Here is a 17,622-nt window from a genome sequence, read left to right as displayed (position 1 = left end):
GCAGTGACGTTTTTGTTAGGTTAGTTTGAGTTGTATTTTGTCCGTTAATAACGCGTTCTGATCTAAAAATCACATTTACGCGGAGGTCAAGTGACCTTTGGATGATGACGCGTTTGGGTCCGAAATCACATACCTGACTCTAATGGTCTAAAAAAACAATGGAAAAATGACATTGTTATAATACTGAAATAATTGTCAAAATTTGTTTAAAACAGACAAATTGTCAAAAATGTGTCAAAATCTAAATTATGTTGTCAAATAAGCAGCTACAACTTTTTTCCAGTTGCTAAAACAAAATTTTGACACTTGACACACAAAATCGAACAAAATGCAATGCATTTCAAGCGAGTCAAATGGTACGTAAGGTCGCAATTAGTACGCGATCAATCAGTAATTGAATGCAATTCTCCATTGCCGTTATTATTTGTGGGAAGGAAAATTGACCTTTATGTACAGTTTAATCAATTCACTCCTGTACAGGGTGTCCATAAAAGAGACTCTCGGATTTTCTGACTAGAAGGCTAATCGTACAGCTTAAAATTGCACTTTTTGTAAAAAATTTTAAAATTTTTGAATGATTATAACTTTTTTATTTGAACTCTTATAGATTTCACTACAAAATGAGTCAAAACTCTCTAGCTCTTCATGATACTAAGATATTGAATTTCAAAAATTAGTAAAAAAAACTATTAATACGCCCAGGGTATAGTTGCCCAGATATTGTAATTCAAAAAACCACTTCAGCATGTTGTTTTTTGAACTTATTTTAACTAATATAATGAATAATAATCCTCTATCTAGAAATTTTAAAAGTTTAGATTCTTGTCCAACTCCAAACTCTCTAAAAAATCTTCATAATTGTAGAAATATTTTAATAATGTCGAAAAATGTCTAAAAACATTATAGAAAGTTTCATAATGTTCACAGTAGCCTTAACCATGTTCGAAACAGTCTAATAATGTTAAAAATGTCTGTCTAGAGATGTTTAAAACTCTCTAGGAAGTTTGAAAACTGTCCAGAAATGTTCGAGACAGTCCAATAATGCTTAAAACAATCTAGCAATGTGAAATATTGTCTGAAAAATGTTCAGAACAATCTAGAAACGTTCAGAGTTTCCTGACAAATGTGCAAACCTTTCTAATAATTTTTAAACTTGTTTAGAAATGTTTAAAAGAGTCTAATAATTTTCAAAGTGGACTACAAATTTTCACAATCGTCTAACGATTTTCAAAATAACCTTCAAAATTTTTGAAGTTTTTTCTTAACAGCCTGATAATGATCAGAATAATCTAGAAATGTTCAACAGAGTCTATAAATATTCAAAACATTCTACGAATGTTGAAAAATGTTTAAAAGTGTCTAATAATGCTCAAAGTAGCCTAAAAATAGTTATAATGATTTTCTAAACAAAATAGCAACCTTAAAAAAGGTTTAAAACAATATAGATATGGTGAAGCCAGTCTGAAAATACTTTAAAAAGTCTAAAAAGGTTTGAAATTGCCTAGGGATTTTAAAAAAAGTCTAGAAATGTTTATAAATGTTCAAAATTACCTAAAAATGTTTAGCGTGGTATAATGATTTTCTAAACCATCTAAAAATCGTTCAAATTTTCGAAAAATATTCAAAATACTCTAATAATGATTAGAACAATCTAGAAAAGTATAAACCAGTCTGAAAATGGTTAAAGTAATCAAAAAATGTTTAAATTTGACAAGAAATGCTCAAAAAAATGTTGAAAATTGCCCAGAAATGTTGTTGAAAACTCTAATAATGTTAAAAATGGTGTAAATAGTCTTTAAAAGTAAAAATCTTAAAAATTATCGAAAATTGTTCAAAACAGTCTAGAAAATTTCAAATCATTCTGAAAATGGTTAAAAATGGTTTGTTTCAATTTTTTTTCTTTAAATGAAAAATTTTAAATTGCTTTTTTTGTACTTATTTTACCTAATTTAAGATTCTTTGATATAGATATGCCATTTGTTGTGCATTGGAACCCTTCTGGAGCAAAATAAAAAATTGCACTTACAGTTCAGGGGTGTCTCATAGTTAGGTAAATTAAACTTGATTAATTGGACAACAAACAAATGACTGTAATTTTGAAAGTTTCCAGTTACAGTGACGTGGTTATTGGATCTAAGCTAAACTTCTCCTGTTCAGCCAGCCCTCAGCAGGCCTACGTGCACAGTGATCCAGGACATACCAGCCTGACCCAAAACCCTTTGAAGTTCAGTTATATCGAGGGGGTAACAACAACAACAACTTGATGCAGTTCGCACCCTCAAAGTCTTGCAGCCGTAGCTTGGATTGCAAACACAATTTCCGCGGAGCCGGTAAGAAAATCGATGGAAATTGCGATCCCCACCACTTGCAGCCCCCTCCAGAACCGGTACTTTTCCAACCCCCACCCCGCTCTTCATCACGCCCTCCGGTCCCAGTTGTGTTGGCGAGTTGATTTTCGGACGTCTTCAGGTTTTCGTGCGATTTTCCGCTAAATTGACGAGAACCGGCGTCTCGACGTCGACGACGACTTATACCGGATTATTTTGAGGGGGTTTACACCGGATTTTACGATTTACGGTGTCGGTGGTGAGTTTTGTGACAATCAGTTGGACTATGCTACTAAACTATTTAAGTGTCTCAATTCTATATAGTTATTGATTGTTTATTGTAGTGTATAGTTGGAAAAACTAGGACAAATATCGTTTATCGGATTTTCCGAACACAGTAAGGTAGGTTAAATTATATTACTTAAGCTGCTGAAACAAATTATTCCCCTAACTAAAATTGACCTAAAATCAATTAATTTGTGTTAGCAAAACATTCTTCCAGCACAAGTGCATTAAAAGCTACTTTCAACACTCTTTTAAAATTAAAGTTATTTAAAACGATAGGTACAGGGAGTCCCAAATTCATAAATTCGGTAAATAAACCCTCAGATTGCGTCCGCCATGGAAATACAAATGAAATCATTAAAAGTGTTATTTTCACTCGATTTATTATGGAATAAAGCAACAGTTAACGTAAGAAACGTTAATGAGACTTGTGTGCGACGTTAATGATTAAACGAGACCAGGATTAACTGATGTAACGTTGTAAATTGCCATTTTCACAAGCAGGAAAGAGGAAAGTAAAAGGGATGGTTCAAATCAATACAGTACAGTGAAAAGTCACGAATTACAAAGGCCACCATTTTGATGATTTGATGATTGAAGTAAAAAAAAAAATGACGGAACAACATAATAGGTTTTGAATGTGCTTACGTCATTTTAATTTACTTTGAATTTTGCTATAATGAAGAGTTTTATTCAGGGCTGTATAATAAAATGACAGCAAAACGTTGATTTTACAATAAAAAGACACTCAAACAAATAGTTAGAGTGACTATATGGACCGACTCGATATTGTACAATGGAAAAGCGTGTAGTTGGTTTAAATATAGACGTCACGTGATCAACCACAATGCTTGTTTAGATAGGTCACATGATGGCAAGTGATGTCAATGAATGGACTTGCATTTTAGAGAGGTTCTGTTTGTTTGTCATAAGCTTCAAACCATTAAGGTCGTGTGTTATTAAAACAATTTCGAGTATGAAAAGAACCACTACAATGGGCTAGACAGAGATAAAGATATATTTTGACATGTGTCAGACAGTGTGTCAAAACGAATTTGACGTAATGCGCCTCTCTGATCACATGACCATTTTATCAAACTTCTTCTTAACGAAACAACACGAAAATGTCAAACTGTCTTCTGAGTATCGAAAGTATTACAAGATGTTCTCAAACGGTTTTCGTAGGTCAGAAACACCAAAATGACAAAATGGCTATAGTGGATTCTAATTTTTTTAAATCTCACCAGGAGTTTGAAAACTGTTTTCAGTTAAACAATCATTCACACATCATCACACAAACTATCATTTTTGACAGTCGTCAATCTAAATTCTACATTTTCTCTCGCTAAATTAAAATTTTGACGTTTCCACGTGACTGTAGTTTTATAAACATTCTAATTTAGTTATTATGACTGTCTTCAGCTCAATTTTCTAGTTCTATTTACCAAACTGACACTTTTAATAATTTTAACTATCGATTTGTTGTCTTTGACAGTTAAATTAATCATTTTGAGTGTCAGAAATTTGAAATATACAATTTTTCCTGCGAAATTCAAATTTTGACGTTGCCAAATGTCACTATGATTTTAGAGACATTCTAAATTAGTAATTATGACTGTCTTTAGTTCAAATTTCCAATTTCTTAACCTAAAGTCACACTTGATGTTTTTAATTGTCCTTCTTTGTTTTTGACACTTAAACTAATCATTTTTGACAGTCGTCAATCTAATAGTTGTGTGCAACATCTGGTGACATCTGTACTCAACTCTATGAGTTAGAAAGTACAGATGGCGTTCCAAAATCTAGGAACAGCACCATTAATGCCGCATCATTCGGTAAACACCGATCTGATTGGTTGAAAATGGTGAGGTTTTGTTTTTTGTTTTGTTTTTCAACCAATCAGATCGGTGTTTACCGAATGATGCGGCATTAATGGTGCTGTTCCTAGATTTTGGAACGCCATCTGTACTTTCTAACTCATAGAGTTGAGTACAGATGTCACCAGATGTTGCACACAACTATCATTTCTGGCATCCAGTTGACTATACTGGAACGAAGGTTTTGTTCTTTGGTTATCAAGCCCTATAGCCTCTCTGATGAGCCGTAATACGGCGAAACCGGTCAGAGGATTGGGATTGATAAACAAAAAACAAAACCTCACCATTTTCGTCAATCTAAATTATAAATTTTCTCTCGCTAAATTAAGATTTTGACGTTTCCACGTGAGCTTAGATTCACAAGATTTAGCGAGAACTTGGTTAAGTTTGACGCCCTCTACCGGCCAAACGGTTTAACCTACCAACCAGTGTTGTCATATCTTTAGAAAACCCATTTTATTGGCTATCTATTGACGTACAAAAGTTTATACAGTGTAGACTAAATAAGCCAGTACGATTGAGTAAAATATTGCATAAAAAAAAATGGTAATTTTTGACACCCCCTAGCGGCCAAGCCGTCAAGCTATTCAAACAAGATTATTATATTTTTAAAATCCTTATTTTATTGGCTTTCCACTGACATATTAAAATATTTACCATGTCACTCAAATAAGGAAGTTATCTAAGTTCAAACAAAACAGTGAATACAAATTGTACAGAAAACATTGGTCAACTTTGACGCTGTTTATAGGCAAAACGATTCAATCAGTCAAGTAAATTAGTTATACCGTTGGAAAGTCCATTTCATTGGCTATCCATAGACATATAAAAGTCCATACGTTATGCGTCAAATAAGATAGTTATTTACTATTGAATGGAAAGGGGAATGAAAAGTTTTAAAAAACATAAAGTTGGTTTAAAACGTAATTTTTTCATTTTAAATGAAATGAACGGTAAAAATGGCGGAATTTGTATGTGCGTGTGTCACGTGACTTTTTCAGAACAGAAAAGTAAAAAAAAATTAGAAAAAGGCTAATTAAAACGGACGGGAAAAAATCACGTGACCATGAAGAGATTGGTTGGAATTAAAACATGTCAAAATGGCGAAAATATCACGTGATCTTAAAAAAACTTTTAAATTTCATTGGGTATCCATAGGCATATAAAAGTTTAAAAAAACATAAAGTGATTAAGCGTTGTACAGTAATTTCAGGGACACTCTGTATTTTATGTTAACTCATTACATTGGGAAACTGTCTGAATTCATATAAACTCAAATCTAAATTCACCAAGCCATAAGATAACAAACACAACAAAACAATTTTAAGCTAAAGTTGAATGATTTTTGTTCTCGTGCGATAAGACCACCATATCCACTCTTGTACAACAAACTACCCTAAATTTTCGAATAATACCGCCTATTTATCACACGATTTGCTACCGTCTTGACGTAAAAACACTTCCACATCGATTTTAAGAGTGGTACTAAAGTATTAAGTGCTCTAAATGCACTCTTCCCGATCCGTTTCAAATTGAAACGGATAGTCGATGATACCGAACCGAGCTGGGGAAAAAGAGAGGGCAAACGGTAATTTTATGGAGAATGTGAGGGGTGCATTCCTCTTCCGTTAAATTTTAAAGCAACTGTCGGCGAAATTCGATTTCGAACGACAAAGAAAAACGACGACCGGTGTTCGGGTATATATGGAATGGAATTACAGCTTGCAAAGTGCAGAAAATTGTTCCTGCGACGTATAAGTCGGGTGCCGAACTTATCGGCTTTTAGACCGGATTTGACTAGCGATTCTGCCCAAAACTCGCTTCTAATAGGAAATTGTTCGGGGAAAACGTACCGAAAGTGCTCTTTGGGAATTTTAACGAAATTGTTCAAACGAACTAAACCGGAAACGTGGCAAACTCAACAATTTATAATTTGATGATGATGGTCATGTGTCAGCATCAACCCATCAAAAAATAAGTTGACATGTCATTTTCCTGACAAATGCTTCCTAAGCAAAATACATGTCCAGGTGATGTTAATGACGTTTGTCGAAACTGTCCAGTGGCGTAGATACAGAAAGATCGTATTTTCTACGTCACTGAATATTTTTCTAAAATTACAGTTTCCTGTACTTTTCTTATTTATTTTGAAAAAATAAGTCCCTCTTATAAAATTCTGACTTGAAACTTCGTTTACGAAATAATTGAGTTAGTACGTTCAAAGACCCAAAACCAACCCAACCAGACTTAAAAATTGTCTTGAAAATGGTGAAAATTGACATAAGAACATTTGTATCCAGTTTTCACAGTTTCCAGACAAATTTGAACGACTTTAGTTTTGAAAATTGACTTAGAAACCAATAAATTTTCTTTGAAACGGTGAAAATTGACTTGAGAGGCTTAAAGATTTTATTTGTAACCAGTTTTCATAGTTTTCAGACAAATCAGTCTTGAAAATTGACGTAAGAGGCTTAAAAACTGTCTTTGTAGTCAGGCGCAGATAAGTTGAAAAACTTTGACTTTAAATAGAGACTTTGACTATAAATTCACACATTTAAACTTTGAAAATTCACTTGCACACCAAAAAATGACTCTGATGCAATGAAAGTGACATCAGAAGCTTGCAATTTACATTTGAAGTAACTTTTCATGATTTGAAAACAAATTTTATTATTTTAGTCTTGAAAATAGTCTTAAACACAGGATTGACAGTAGATTCATGAAAATTGACTTGAACAACAAACTCTGTACAACTTTTAGGGCTTTAAAACTGCTTTCAGCTTGGAAAATCGAGTTTTAAGGCGATCTTGACCAAGTTTTTCTCATAGCAGGCTTAAAAAACAATTTTGACATGTTTTATAGGCTTTAAAATGTCATTTCAAGCTTTGTCACTATTAAATTGACTTCTAGACACTTCAGTGTTAAAAATTCGAGCAGTTCTTATAAATTTAGATTGTTTTTAGTGCTTTAAGGCTGTTTTCAGCCTGAAAAATCGAGTTTTTATGCTCTTCAGGATCTTCACAAAATTTTTGACTTATCAGGCCTGAAAACCCAGTTTGTACACTGTCCATAGTCTTGAAAATGTTATTTCAAGCTTAGTCACTATTAAATTGACTTCTACACTAGTCGGTGCAAAAAAACAATCAATTCGGACTGATTTTAGTGCTTTAAGACTGAAAAAGCAGTTTAAAACTATTTATGATAGTAAAAGTTAAATTTCAGACTCCTCAGTGATGAAAGTAATACATTTTGGCACTAAATCTTACGATATTAGTTTTGAACACTAATTTGGACTGTTTCCGAGGTTTAATTGAATTCTAGACTTGTTTTAATCCAGAAAATTGTACACTAATTAAAGACCTGAAATAGACTCTTAGTCTTAGTAAATTAGTCATTTCTAGTCATAAAAGTAAACTTTTAGACTATTTTTAGTAGTAAAAAATGACTTTTATGGGCAACAACGTATCTTTTGTCAAGTAAGGGAGTAAATTAGGGTGAAAGCAGCGGGTGTCTAAAAATATGCGAATTTATGGTGAAGCAATTTTGACGCCCTCTAGCGGCCAAACGGTATCACCAATCAACTCATGTGGGGATATTTTTGGAAATCTTGTAACCTGCACTATCTTTTGTTTTCTATGACATTTTGACGTATCTTGTCAAGTAAGGGAGTAAATTAGGGTAAAAGCAGCGAGTGTCTAAAAATTAGTAATTTTATGGTGAAGCAATTTTGACGCCCTCTAGCGGCCAAACGGTATGACCAATTAACTCATGTGGGGATATTTTTGGAAAGCTTGTAATCTGCACTATCTTTTGTTTCCTATGACATTTTGACGTATCTTGTCAAGTAAAGGAGTAAATTAGTGTGAAAGCAGCGGGTGTCTAAAAATATGCGATTTTATGGTGAAGCATCTTTGTCTTGATTTCCGGACTGTTTTTAGTGCTTCAAATCCAGTTTCAGACACTCAACAATGGATTGCACTATAAAAAAACGAATTTTAAAACTATTCCTAGTAGTAAATAACAAATTGTGAGATTATTCAGTACAAATTTGCACTCTCACAAGTCTTGAATGATGAGTTTTACACAGTGTTTTCTCCAAAATCCTGTTTTTTTTTACTATCTTCAGTGTCAAAAATTAACTCGTAAACTTAACAGATGACCAGATTTTAATCATTTTGAACCATTTTTTAAACTGAAATTTTGAGGTCCCTGTGTCTTCCTTAGGAAAATGACAACTTATTTTTGATGGGCTATCGAATGATGAATAATTGAGACTTAAAACTGTACCATCCTGTATAAGAAAGACCCTTAAAATACGTTTGAACAGAAAAACAAATTGTGATGGAAAATTAAGCTGAAAATACAAAACAAACTGGAAATTTCTGACCCAGAAAAACAACGGTAAATTAGTCGTTTTTTGTTTTGCAAAATGAGTCTTTAATTGATTTTTCCGTTCTCTGTTCGATGAGTTGAAACATCAAACGTTGTATTTACTTCATTTTGTAATTTCACTAAAAATCCAGCTTTAAATAACGAGGCTTACGTGTAATTCGACGGACGTGGCGATATTTTATAGCCGTTCAAGAGCAATTTGTTAATTGCATCCCCGTAAATTTATGTGCAATAGTTTGGTGAGTAATTGGTTGTTTTTTCATCCCCTACCGGCCGTATTTATATAAATTTAACAATTTATACACCGCACTAGAATGATTAATGTTGTTATTAACATTTTTCATCACAAAAAATTTGAGATAATTGAAACTCATCTTTGGGACGAAAATTTAGCTTAAGAAAATCAAATTCTACTTTATAACTAACATTAAATTAAACTGAAGTTTTTCATAATTTAATTACATATGACACGCTTTTCATTAAATGGTTAGGTTTAACAGTTAAAAATAACAAAAATGAGTAATTAACATTTTTCAAGACAAATAAAAGTAAACTGTCTAAATTTGAGACATAAAAAGATAATTCAAACTCACCCCAGGGTCGTAAATCTAACTTAAGACGCCTGTAAACACATCCATAAACATTTTTGGATGGTCGCATATTGCCCGGCATGGTTATTGATGGCGGGTCGTTGTATTTTTTACTTCCCCTTTTATTTATTCTGTGGACATGAAAACGCCTTTTTTTTTCGTCAGGACAACTCGATTTTTGAACAAACTACCTCGAATCGAGTAGAAAACAACTCGAGAAAATCCAACAGTGTTCGCAAACCGTATAAGCAAACATTTACGTTACAATTTTGCTCTATTACAGTAATGTCAATGCTTTTTGCAGTAAAGAGAGATATTGTCAAGTTTATATTGTAAAGCTTAGCAAGTTAACCTGCGTTTATTACGTTAATAAACGTCTTTACCGAGAATGTTAGAGAGGTAGAATCAAACCACTTGGTGGAAAAATATCATTTAATAACTGAATAGCATTTAAAACTAAATGATTCGTTTATCAACTTTACAGGCAGTTTTCTGAAGGGTTTGGCACTCGGGATAATTTTTTATTTGAGAAATGAGAACTCGGTGCGGTTCTCATTTCTACATGGTCTGGCACGAGACGGAGTTTTCTACCGTCTTCCTTGCTAACATAAGCTTTTGTCATTTGTTAACAGTGAGCAATTTCAGATCTCAATAATCGGTTATTATTCTGAACAGGTTGTCTTTAAAGATTGGTGTCTTCTGTAACTTATTCTGACATTATAAATCAAATAAAATTCTGTTTAAAAATCTTAAACTTGAAAAAAAAAATTAATGATTTATTTCCGTTTATTTCTTTATGTTTGGATATGGCCAGTTGACATTTCTGAGAGATATGTATATTTTAGACTCAAAAGCTTAATATTGATTTAAAAAAAAATTTCCGCAACAGTTAAATTGATTTTCTAAGGTCAGGTGACTGTTTTTCCAAATTCTGATAAACAAAAAATATTTTTTGTACGGTTGCCTGAAATTACGGGTTATATTTTGACGTTTGCACTAATTTTCTAACTGTCATAGTAACAACAGTAGTAAGTAAATGGACAGTAGTAAAATTGCAAAAACTAGATCACGTGACTTGATATTCAATTTTTCAGCTTGCAGCATTGTAAAGGCCAGTTGACAGCTGTCAAAAACAGTCACGTAAACCTCAAAACGAAGTTTAAACTTTAAAAAATGGTAAATTAAATTTAGACAGTTGTTAAAACTTAAATTGCAAAATACACGTTACGTGACGTTGAAAATGCAATTCTGCATGTTTATGCAACACTGTAAAAACCAGTTGACACATGTCAAAAACAGTCACGTGACTTTTAAAATGTGGTTTAAAATTAAAAAATTTGGTAAATTACATTTAGACTATTTTTGACAGTTGTAAAAGCTAAAATTGCAAGAGACACATCACGTGACTTTGATTATGCCATTTTAGAGCTTGTCCAAGCACTCCAAGCCAACTGATAGATGTCAAAAACAGTCACGTGACTTAAAAATGTAATTTAAATGTTGATCATTTGATTAACTAAATTTAGACAATTGTAAGAGCTGAAATTGTAAAAGACACGTTACGTGACGTTAATAATACAATTTTAAGCTTGCAACACTGTAAAAACCAGTTGACACATGTCAAAAACAGTCACGTGACTTTAAAAATGTAGTTTAAATGTTGATCATTTGATAATCTAAATTTAGACAGTTGTAAGAGCTGAAATTGTAAAAGACACGTTACGTGACGTTAATAATACAATTTTAAGCTTGCAACACTGTAAAAACCAGTTGACACATGTCAAAAACAGTCACGTGACCTTGAAAATGTAGTTTAAATGTTGATCATTTGATAATCTAAATTTAGACAGTTGTAAGAGCTGAAATTGTAAAAGACACGTTACGTGACGTTAATAATACAATTTTGAGCTTGCAACACTGTAAAAGCCAGTTGACACATGTCAAAAACAGTCACGTGACCTTAAAAATGTAGTTTAAATGTTGATCATTTGATAATCTAAATTTAGACAATTGTAAGAGCTGAAATTGTAAAAGACACGTTACGTGACGTTAATAATACAATTTTGAGCTTGCAACACTGTAAAAGCCAGTTGACACATGTTAAAAACAGTCACGTGACCTTAAAAATGTAGTTTAAATGTTGATCATTTGATAATCTAAATTTAGACAATTGTAAGAGCTGAAATTGTAAAAGACACGTTACGTGACGTTAATAATACAATTTTGAGCTTGCAACACTGTAAAAGCCAGTTGACACATGTCAAAAACAGTCACGTGACCTTAAAAATGTAGTTTAAATGTTGATCATTTGATAATCTAAATTTAGACAATTGTAAGAGCTGAAATTGTAAAAGACACGTTACGTGATGTTAATAATACAATTTTGAGCTTGCAACACTGTAAAAGCCAGTTGACACATGTCAAAAACAGTCACGTGACCTTAAAAATGTAGTTTAAATGTTGATCATTTGATAATCTAAATTTAGACAGTTGTAAGAGCTGAAATTGTAAAAGACACGTTACGTGACGTTAATAATACAATTTTAAGCTTGCAACACTGTAAAAGCCAGTTGACACATGTCAAAAACAGTCACGTGACCTTAAAAATGTAGTTTAAATGTTGATCATTTGATAATCTAAATTTAGACAGTTGTAAGAACTGAAATTGTAAAAGACACGTTACGTGACGTTAATAATACAATTTTAAGCTTGCAACACTGTAAAAACCAGTTGACACATGTCAAAAACAGTCACGTGACCTTAAAAATGTAGTTTAAATGTTGATCATTTGATAATCTAAATTTAGACAATTGTAAGAGCTGAAATTGTAAAAGACACGTTACGTGATGTTAATAATACAATTTTGAGCTTGCAACACTGTAAAAGCCAGTTGACACATGTCAAAAACAGTCACGTGACCTTAAAAATGTAGTTTAAATGTTGATCATTTGATAATCTAAATTTAGACAGTTGTAAGAGCTGAAATTGTAAAAGACACGTTACGTGACGTTAATAATACAATTTTAGGCTTGCAACACTGTAAAAGCCAGTTGACACATGTCAAAAACAGTCACGTGACCTTAAAAATGTAGTTTAAATGTTGATCATTTGATAATCTAAATTTAGACAGTTGTAAGAACTGAAATTGTAAAAGACACGTTACGTGACGTTAATAATACAATTTTAAGCTTGCAACACTGTAAAAGCCAGTTGACACATGTCAAAAACAGTCACGTGACCTTAAAAATGTAGTTTAAAATTTAAAAATTGGGTAAATTACATTTAGACTATTTTAGACAGTTGTAAAAGCTGAAATTGCATGAGACACATCACGTGACTTTGATTATGCCATTTTAGAGCTTGCAACACTGTAAAAGCCAGTTGACACCTGTCAAAAACAGTCACGTGACTAAAAAATGTAATTTAAATGTTGATCATTTGGTAAATTAAATTTAGACAGTTGTAAAAGCTGAAATTGTAAAATACACGTTACGTGACGTTAATAATGCAATTTTGAGCTTGCAACCCTGTAAAAGCCAGTTGACACCTGTCAAAAACAGTCACGTAACCTTAAAAATGTAGTTTAAAATTTATAAATTTTAAACTTGTTTGACAAACAAAAACAGTGGCGTGGTAACAATCAGAACCTTGAAATAAAACTACCAAAATGACAATCGAGAATCAGTTAAGTGACAAAACTGTCAACGGTCAAAATATCGATTGTACACCACTGTATTGTTTGGTCGCTAGGTTCAGTTGATGTGAAATCCACTCTGGGAGTAACTGACTAACACCCAACTGTTAAGTGACTGTTTTGCACTAAATTGAGTTTAAAATCACAAGCAACCTAGTTAAATTTCAAGTTGGACAATATGTAAGTTATATTGGAACTTTAAGAGGTGATGTCAGCGTAAATAGTCACCAAAATACGTAAGGTTTAGAAATTAATGCAACTGTCAAATACTGTCTATTTCGAAAATCATTGAAATGGTAAAGTGGTGTTGGATGGTTCACGTAGGCTTGTCAAATTGACGTCACGCCAGTTGGAGGTTTAGTTAACGGTGTCTGTAAAACTTGGATTAAGGAAGTTAATTGTCATGCCGGTTTGTATATTTTTGCAATAGTTTGTAGTGTGTAGTATACATACAGTTAACTGGTCAAAAGCAAACGAAATTTGAGCTTAATATCTCGAAAACAAATAAAATAATTATCTACTAATCCAGGTAAACTTGGTTACATTATTTGGAAATTTTTGTAACGTTCAAAAATAAGTTTTCAGTTTTAGTCCAAGTTGTAATTGTTGAAACAAAAAAGTTAAAAAACTGTACAACAACATACATAAACGTGACACCCTCTCGACCCCAATGTTTTGCAAATCAATCGAGCCAATTTGTTAGAGTCGATTTTGGAAAGAGGGGGGCAGGTGTCGCTTTTCCATTTCACCCTCTCCGGAAAATTCCAATATAAAGAAGGGATTTTTCATTATTCCGACGTCGTCGGCGCCGCAATCCGCCCCGTTATCTCGCAGCGGGATGTAAGCAAATCTTTTTCGTTTATTTTTCCGGTCGAAGTGAATTTTTGACGCCTTGGACCCCGAAACGTGTGAGGTTTTCCACTAACTGCCACTCGAATTCAAAGTTTATTATAATAATACATCAGGTAAATGGAAGGAAAACAACCTCCAGCGAGTGCAATTTAATTATACTTCATGTTGATGTAGTTAATTAAGTCTTTGATTAGACAAGTGGAGGTCGTCTTCACGAATCAAGGCATAACTTTGAAAACTCCCAACCGCGATCACTCTATAGAATAAGAAGATCTTTCCAGGACAATACTAATTTAAAAGGGCTCTCAAGGGAAGAAAATATAACAAAAGTGGAGTCCCAAATCCGATTAAAGTGTAGATTGATTTTCATTTAGTTCGACTTAGACAAATCTCCCAATGATCTGAGGATTACGTGGGAAAGTCCAAGCTCTTTTGTGCTTTCCAAAAATAGATTTGCATTCATTTACTTCAATATATGTACAGGATGATTATGTTTTATTTAATAGTTAATTTGAATCGGACAGTTTAGTTTGAATTGGCAAAGTTTCAGTATTTTTTCTGAATTGCCTAATAGCTATTTATGTAACCAGTTACGAAAAGATCGATTTTGTGTAACGAATGAATGTTTGTAGGGCGAGCGCAGCGAGGTCCTACAATTTGAATGAGTAACACAATAAGACATTTTCGAAACGTGTTGCATACATAATTTTTTCTAATTTTGACCAAAAAGCGGTAAAAACCATCTTTTAAAGTGATTTAACACAAATATTCACTTTCATAGCACCTTGTATAAACAGTGACAACGACATGTTATGATGGATGTCGCCCATATGTTTCTACGGAAATGCATAAAAACAGGGAGTGATGAAATAAACTTTTCATAACTAGTAACATAAAGTAAAACGTTTTGTCACTCCACCATAACTAGTTACATAAAGTAAAATGTTTTGTCTCTCTAATCAGTTTTGAAAAGTGTCACTTTATATGCCAAAATTAGAAAAATTTGATTTATATCACTTTTTGATTTTCATTTTTCTGTCACGTCCGGTCTAACCGGAAGTAGGTGTTATTTCAATTGAAACACCCTGTATTTTATTGTATTTTTGAATAGTCCTATCAGTGTCAAATATTTTTTATGATTCCATAACCTATATCTATCTACAATGGTTTTCGAGACATTGACGTTTGAAAACTGACTACGTAAATAATAATTCAATTTACTAACTACTACTACGTTTTTTTAAACTCGTATTTTTTAATAATTTAATTTTTGAGCTGGCAACATTGTAAAAACCAGGCGAAACAGTCACGTGACCATAAAAAAATAGTTCGTAGTGTGAAAATTTGCTAAAAATCAAATTTAAACAGTTGTAAAAGCTGAATTGTAACATACACGTCACGTGATGTTGCTAGAGGAATTTTGAGCTTGCAACACTGTAAAGCCCAGTTGACATCTGTCAAAAATAGTCACGTGACTAAAAAGTAGTTGAAAATTTGGTAAATTAAATTTAGACAATTGCAGAAGTTGAAATCGTAAGAGACACAGCACGTGACTTTGATAATTCAATTTTGAGCTTGCAACACTGTAAAAACCAGTTGATGCCAATCAAAACAGTCACGTGACTGTAAAAAATAGAGAGACAACGTAGAGAATCAAAAATCACTCAAAAGGCGTAGAAGGGCCACAAATATTTTTTTTCTTAAATTCCTCGAAATTTAGTTAAATTCCGACTTCGAACTCAGAATTTACATTGTCACATTGCAAAAGCTCTTCAAACCAAATTAGACAAAATTTTTCAGTTTGGCAACATTGCAAACATTCTTCGAAGCAAATTAGTAAAATTTGTTAACTTTGGCAACATTGCAAACAGTCTTTGATCTAAATTAGGAGAGTTTGTTAATTTGGCAACATTGCAAGCAAACGTACTTTAAAGAAATTAGTTGAACTTGTCAGTTTGGACAGATTGGAAACACTCTTCAAACCAAAATTGTAGAATTTGTCAATTTGATAACATTGCATATAGTCTTCAAAACAAATTAGTAAAATTAGTCAGCTTGGCAACATTGCAAACACTCTTTGATCTTAATTAGTAGAATTTGTCAGTTTGACAACATTACAACTAATTTCCGATTTGAAGTCGGAATTTAGTTAATTTCTGAGTTTGAAGTAAAAATTTAAGGAAAATAACGTCTGTGGCCCTTGGTACTTGGACGTAAATTAAACTCGGTTTTAGCCACATTTCCACAAAGAAAATTAATATTGACCAAGTTTGGATCGCAGACAAAGATGGCAAAGACAAATCGGTGATCCCGAACTATGGCTAACAATGTCGGTTTTTGCTTGTCCTTTCCATACGAAAAAACTTAGCCGGAGAATAATGGTCCCAACGTGTAAATTTTCTAAAGTTTTGGAAAGCGGCAATATCCAAACTAAATCCGAGATTAACGTTTCAAATGAAGGACCGGAAGTAACAAAGACTAAATGAGTGCCGAAGGGCTCTGATACGGACAATAAAACTAACGAGGCGACTGTGATTAGGGCCTCGAACCCTTTGATTGTATGTCGGCTGGTCGTTTTTGATACCTTCGGGTGTCCTAAAGTCACTGAAACTGGTCCTGTTTTTAGGGCCTGGAAAGGGTTTGCGGGCAGTTTTTTTACTGGATCAATCTTTTGAAAATCTTGGCCAATTAGTGTGATAAGTTGATTAAGGGACATGGATTTAAATTATTCCAACCTGAAAATTAGAGCAAAATGTTTGCATCTACCAAACTACCTCAGCTTCATTCCACAACATTATTACTGTGGCCTGTTTTTTTTTTAAATAATCAAAATTATGAGACATTTTAAGTTTTACGGTGCATGTCAATTATTGGAAAAAAAAAAAACTATAAAAGGAAATTATTTTAAATATGCATATACGATATTCATCTGTTGTCAGTGCTGATTAAACCTTTTTCACCATTTACTACTAAAACTATTGAGTTTAATTTAAGCAAAAACTTCTATTAAGTGACAATATTTGAATATATTCGTTTCATTTCAACTGTCTCTGCGAAAAAGAGACATAATTCCAGAATAAAAACCACTACCACCATGTTGTTATGATGGTTGATAATTGCTTGAAACGAATCATTCGCCTAATACGATTTGTCATAAGCATTTAAATTGATAGCAAGGAAAAGTAGGCTATAATGACAATTCAATTACACAAATACACTTTACTTTTTCTTAAGAAATTTTTGAATGATTAACAGCTCCAACTTACCATAAAATTATTAGGTTAGGTTCTATAGTCTGTCTCGAAAAAAAATCTCGAAGATTATAAAATACGTTTGGTACTGTTTAACCAAACGTATTTCTTTATGAGTGGAATTTTCAGTTCTGTCCTAAACCTGGAAACTGTCAAATTTGATCCCATTGAAGTATCTACATGTAAACTCACCTTTATCCTAGTTTGTTTCACCAGAATTTTAGGACAAAAACAATCACTTTTGTTAATAATATACGTTTTTGTAAATAAAACAAAGAGATGTGTTGATGATTGTTTACGGTTTTGGTTCGAATTGTACAGGGTGGCGCAAAAAGATGGAAACTTTTGACTTTG

The 17,622-nt window shown here is 32.7% G+C and overlaps 1 protein-coding gene across 1 annotated transcript in view; it reads left to right on the top strand.

The window, feature by feature from the left end:
* The first annotated feature begins 2,423 nt into the window (after window positions 1–2,423).
* The window catches only part of LOC145726559 (TWiK family of potassium channels protein 7), a 160,273-nt gene continuing 145,074 nt past the window's right edge, over window positions 2,424–17,622 (top strand). Inside the window, exon 1 of the mRNA XM_081975700.1 lies at window positions 2,424–2,729. The gene's annotated coding sequence lies outside the window, so the exon portion shown is untranslated. The remainder of the gene's footprint in view (window positions 2,730–17,622) is intronic.

This window comes from Ips typographus, linkage group LG3 (assembly GCF_016097725.1).
Source record: "Ips typographus isolate SLU linkage group LG3, UJ_Ityp_2.0, whole genome shotgun sequence".
Classification (NCBI taxonomy): domain Eukaryota; kingdom Metazoa; phylum Arthropoda; class Insecta; order Coleoptera; family Curculionidae; genus Ips; species Ips typographus.
This window is presented reverse-complemented; position numbering and strand designations above follow the sequence as displayed.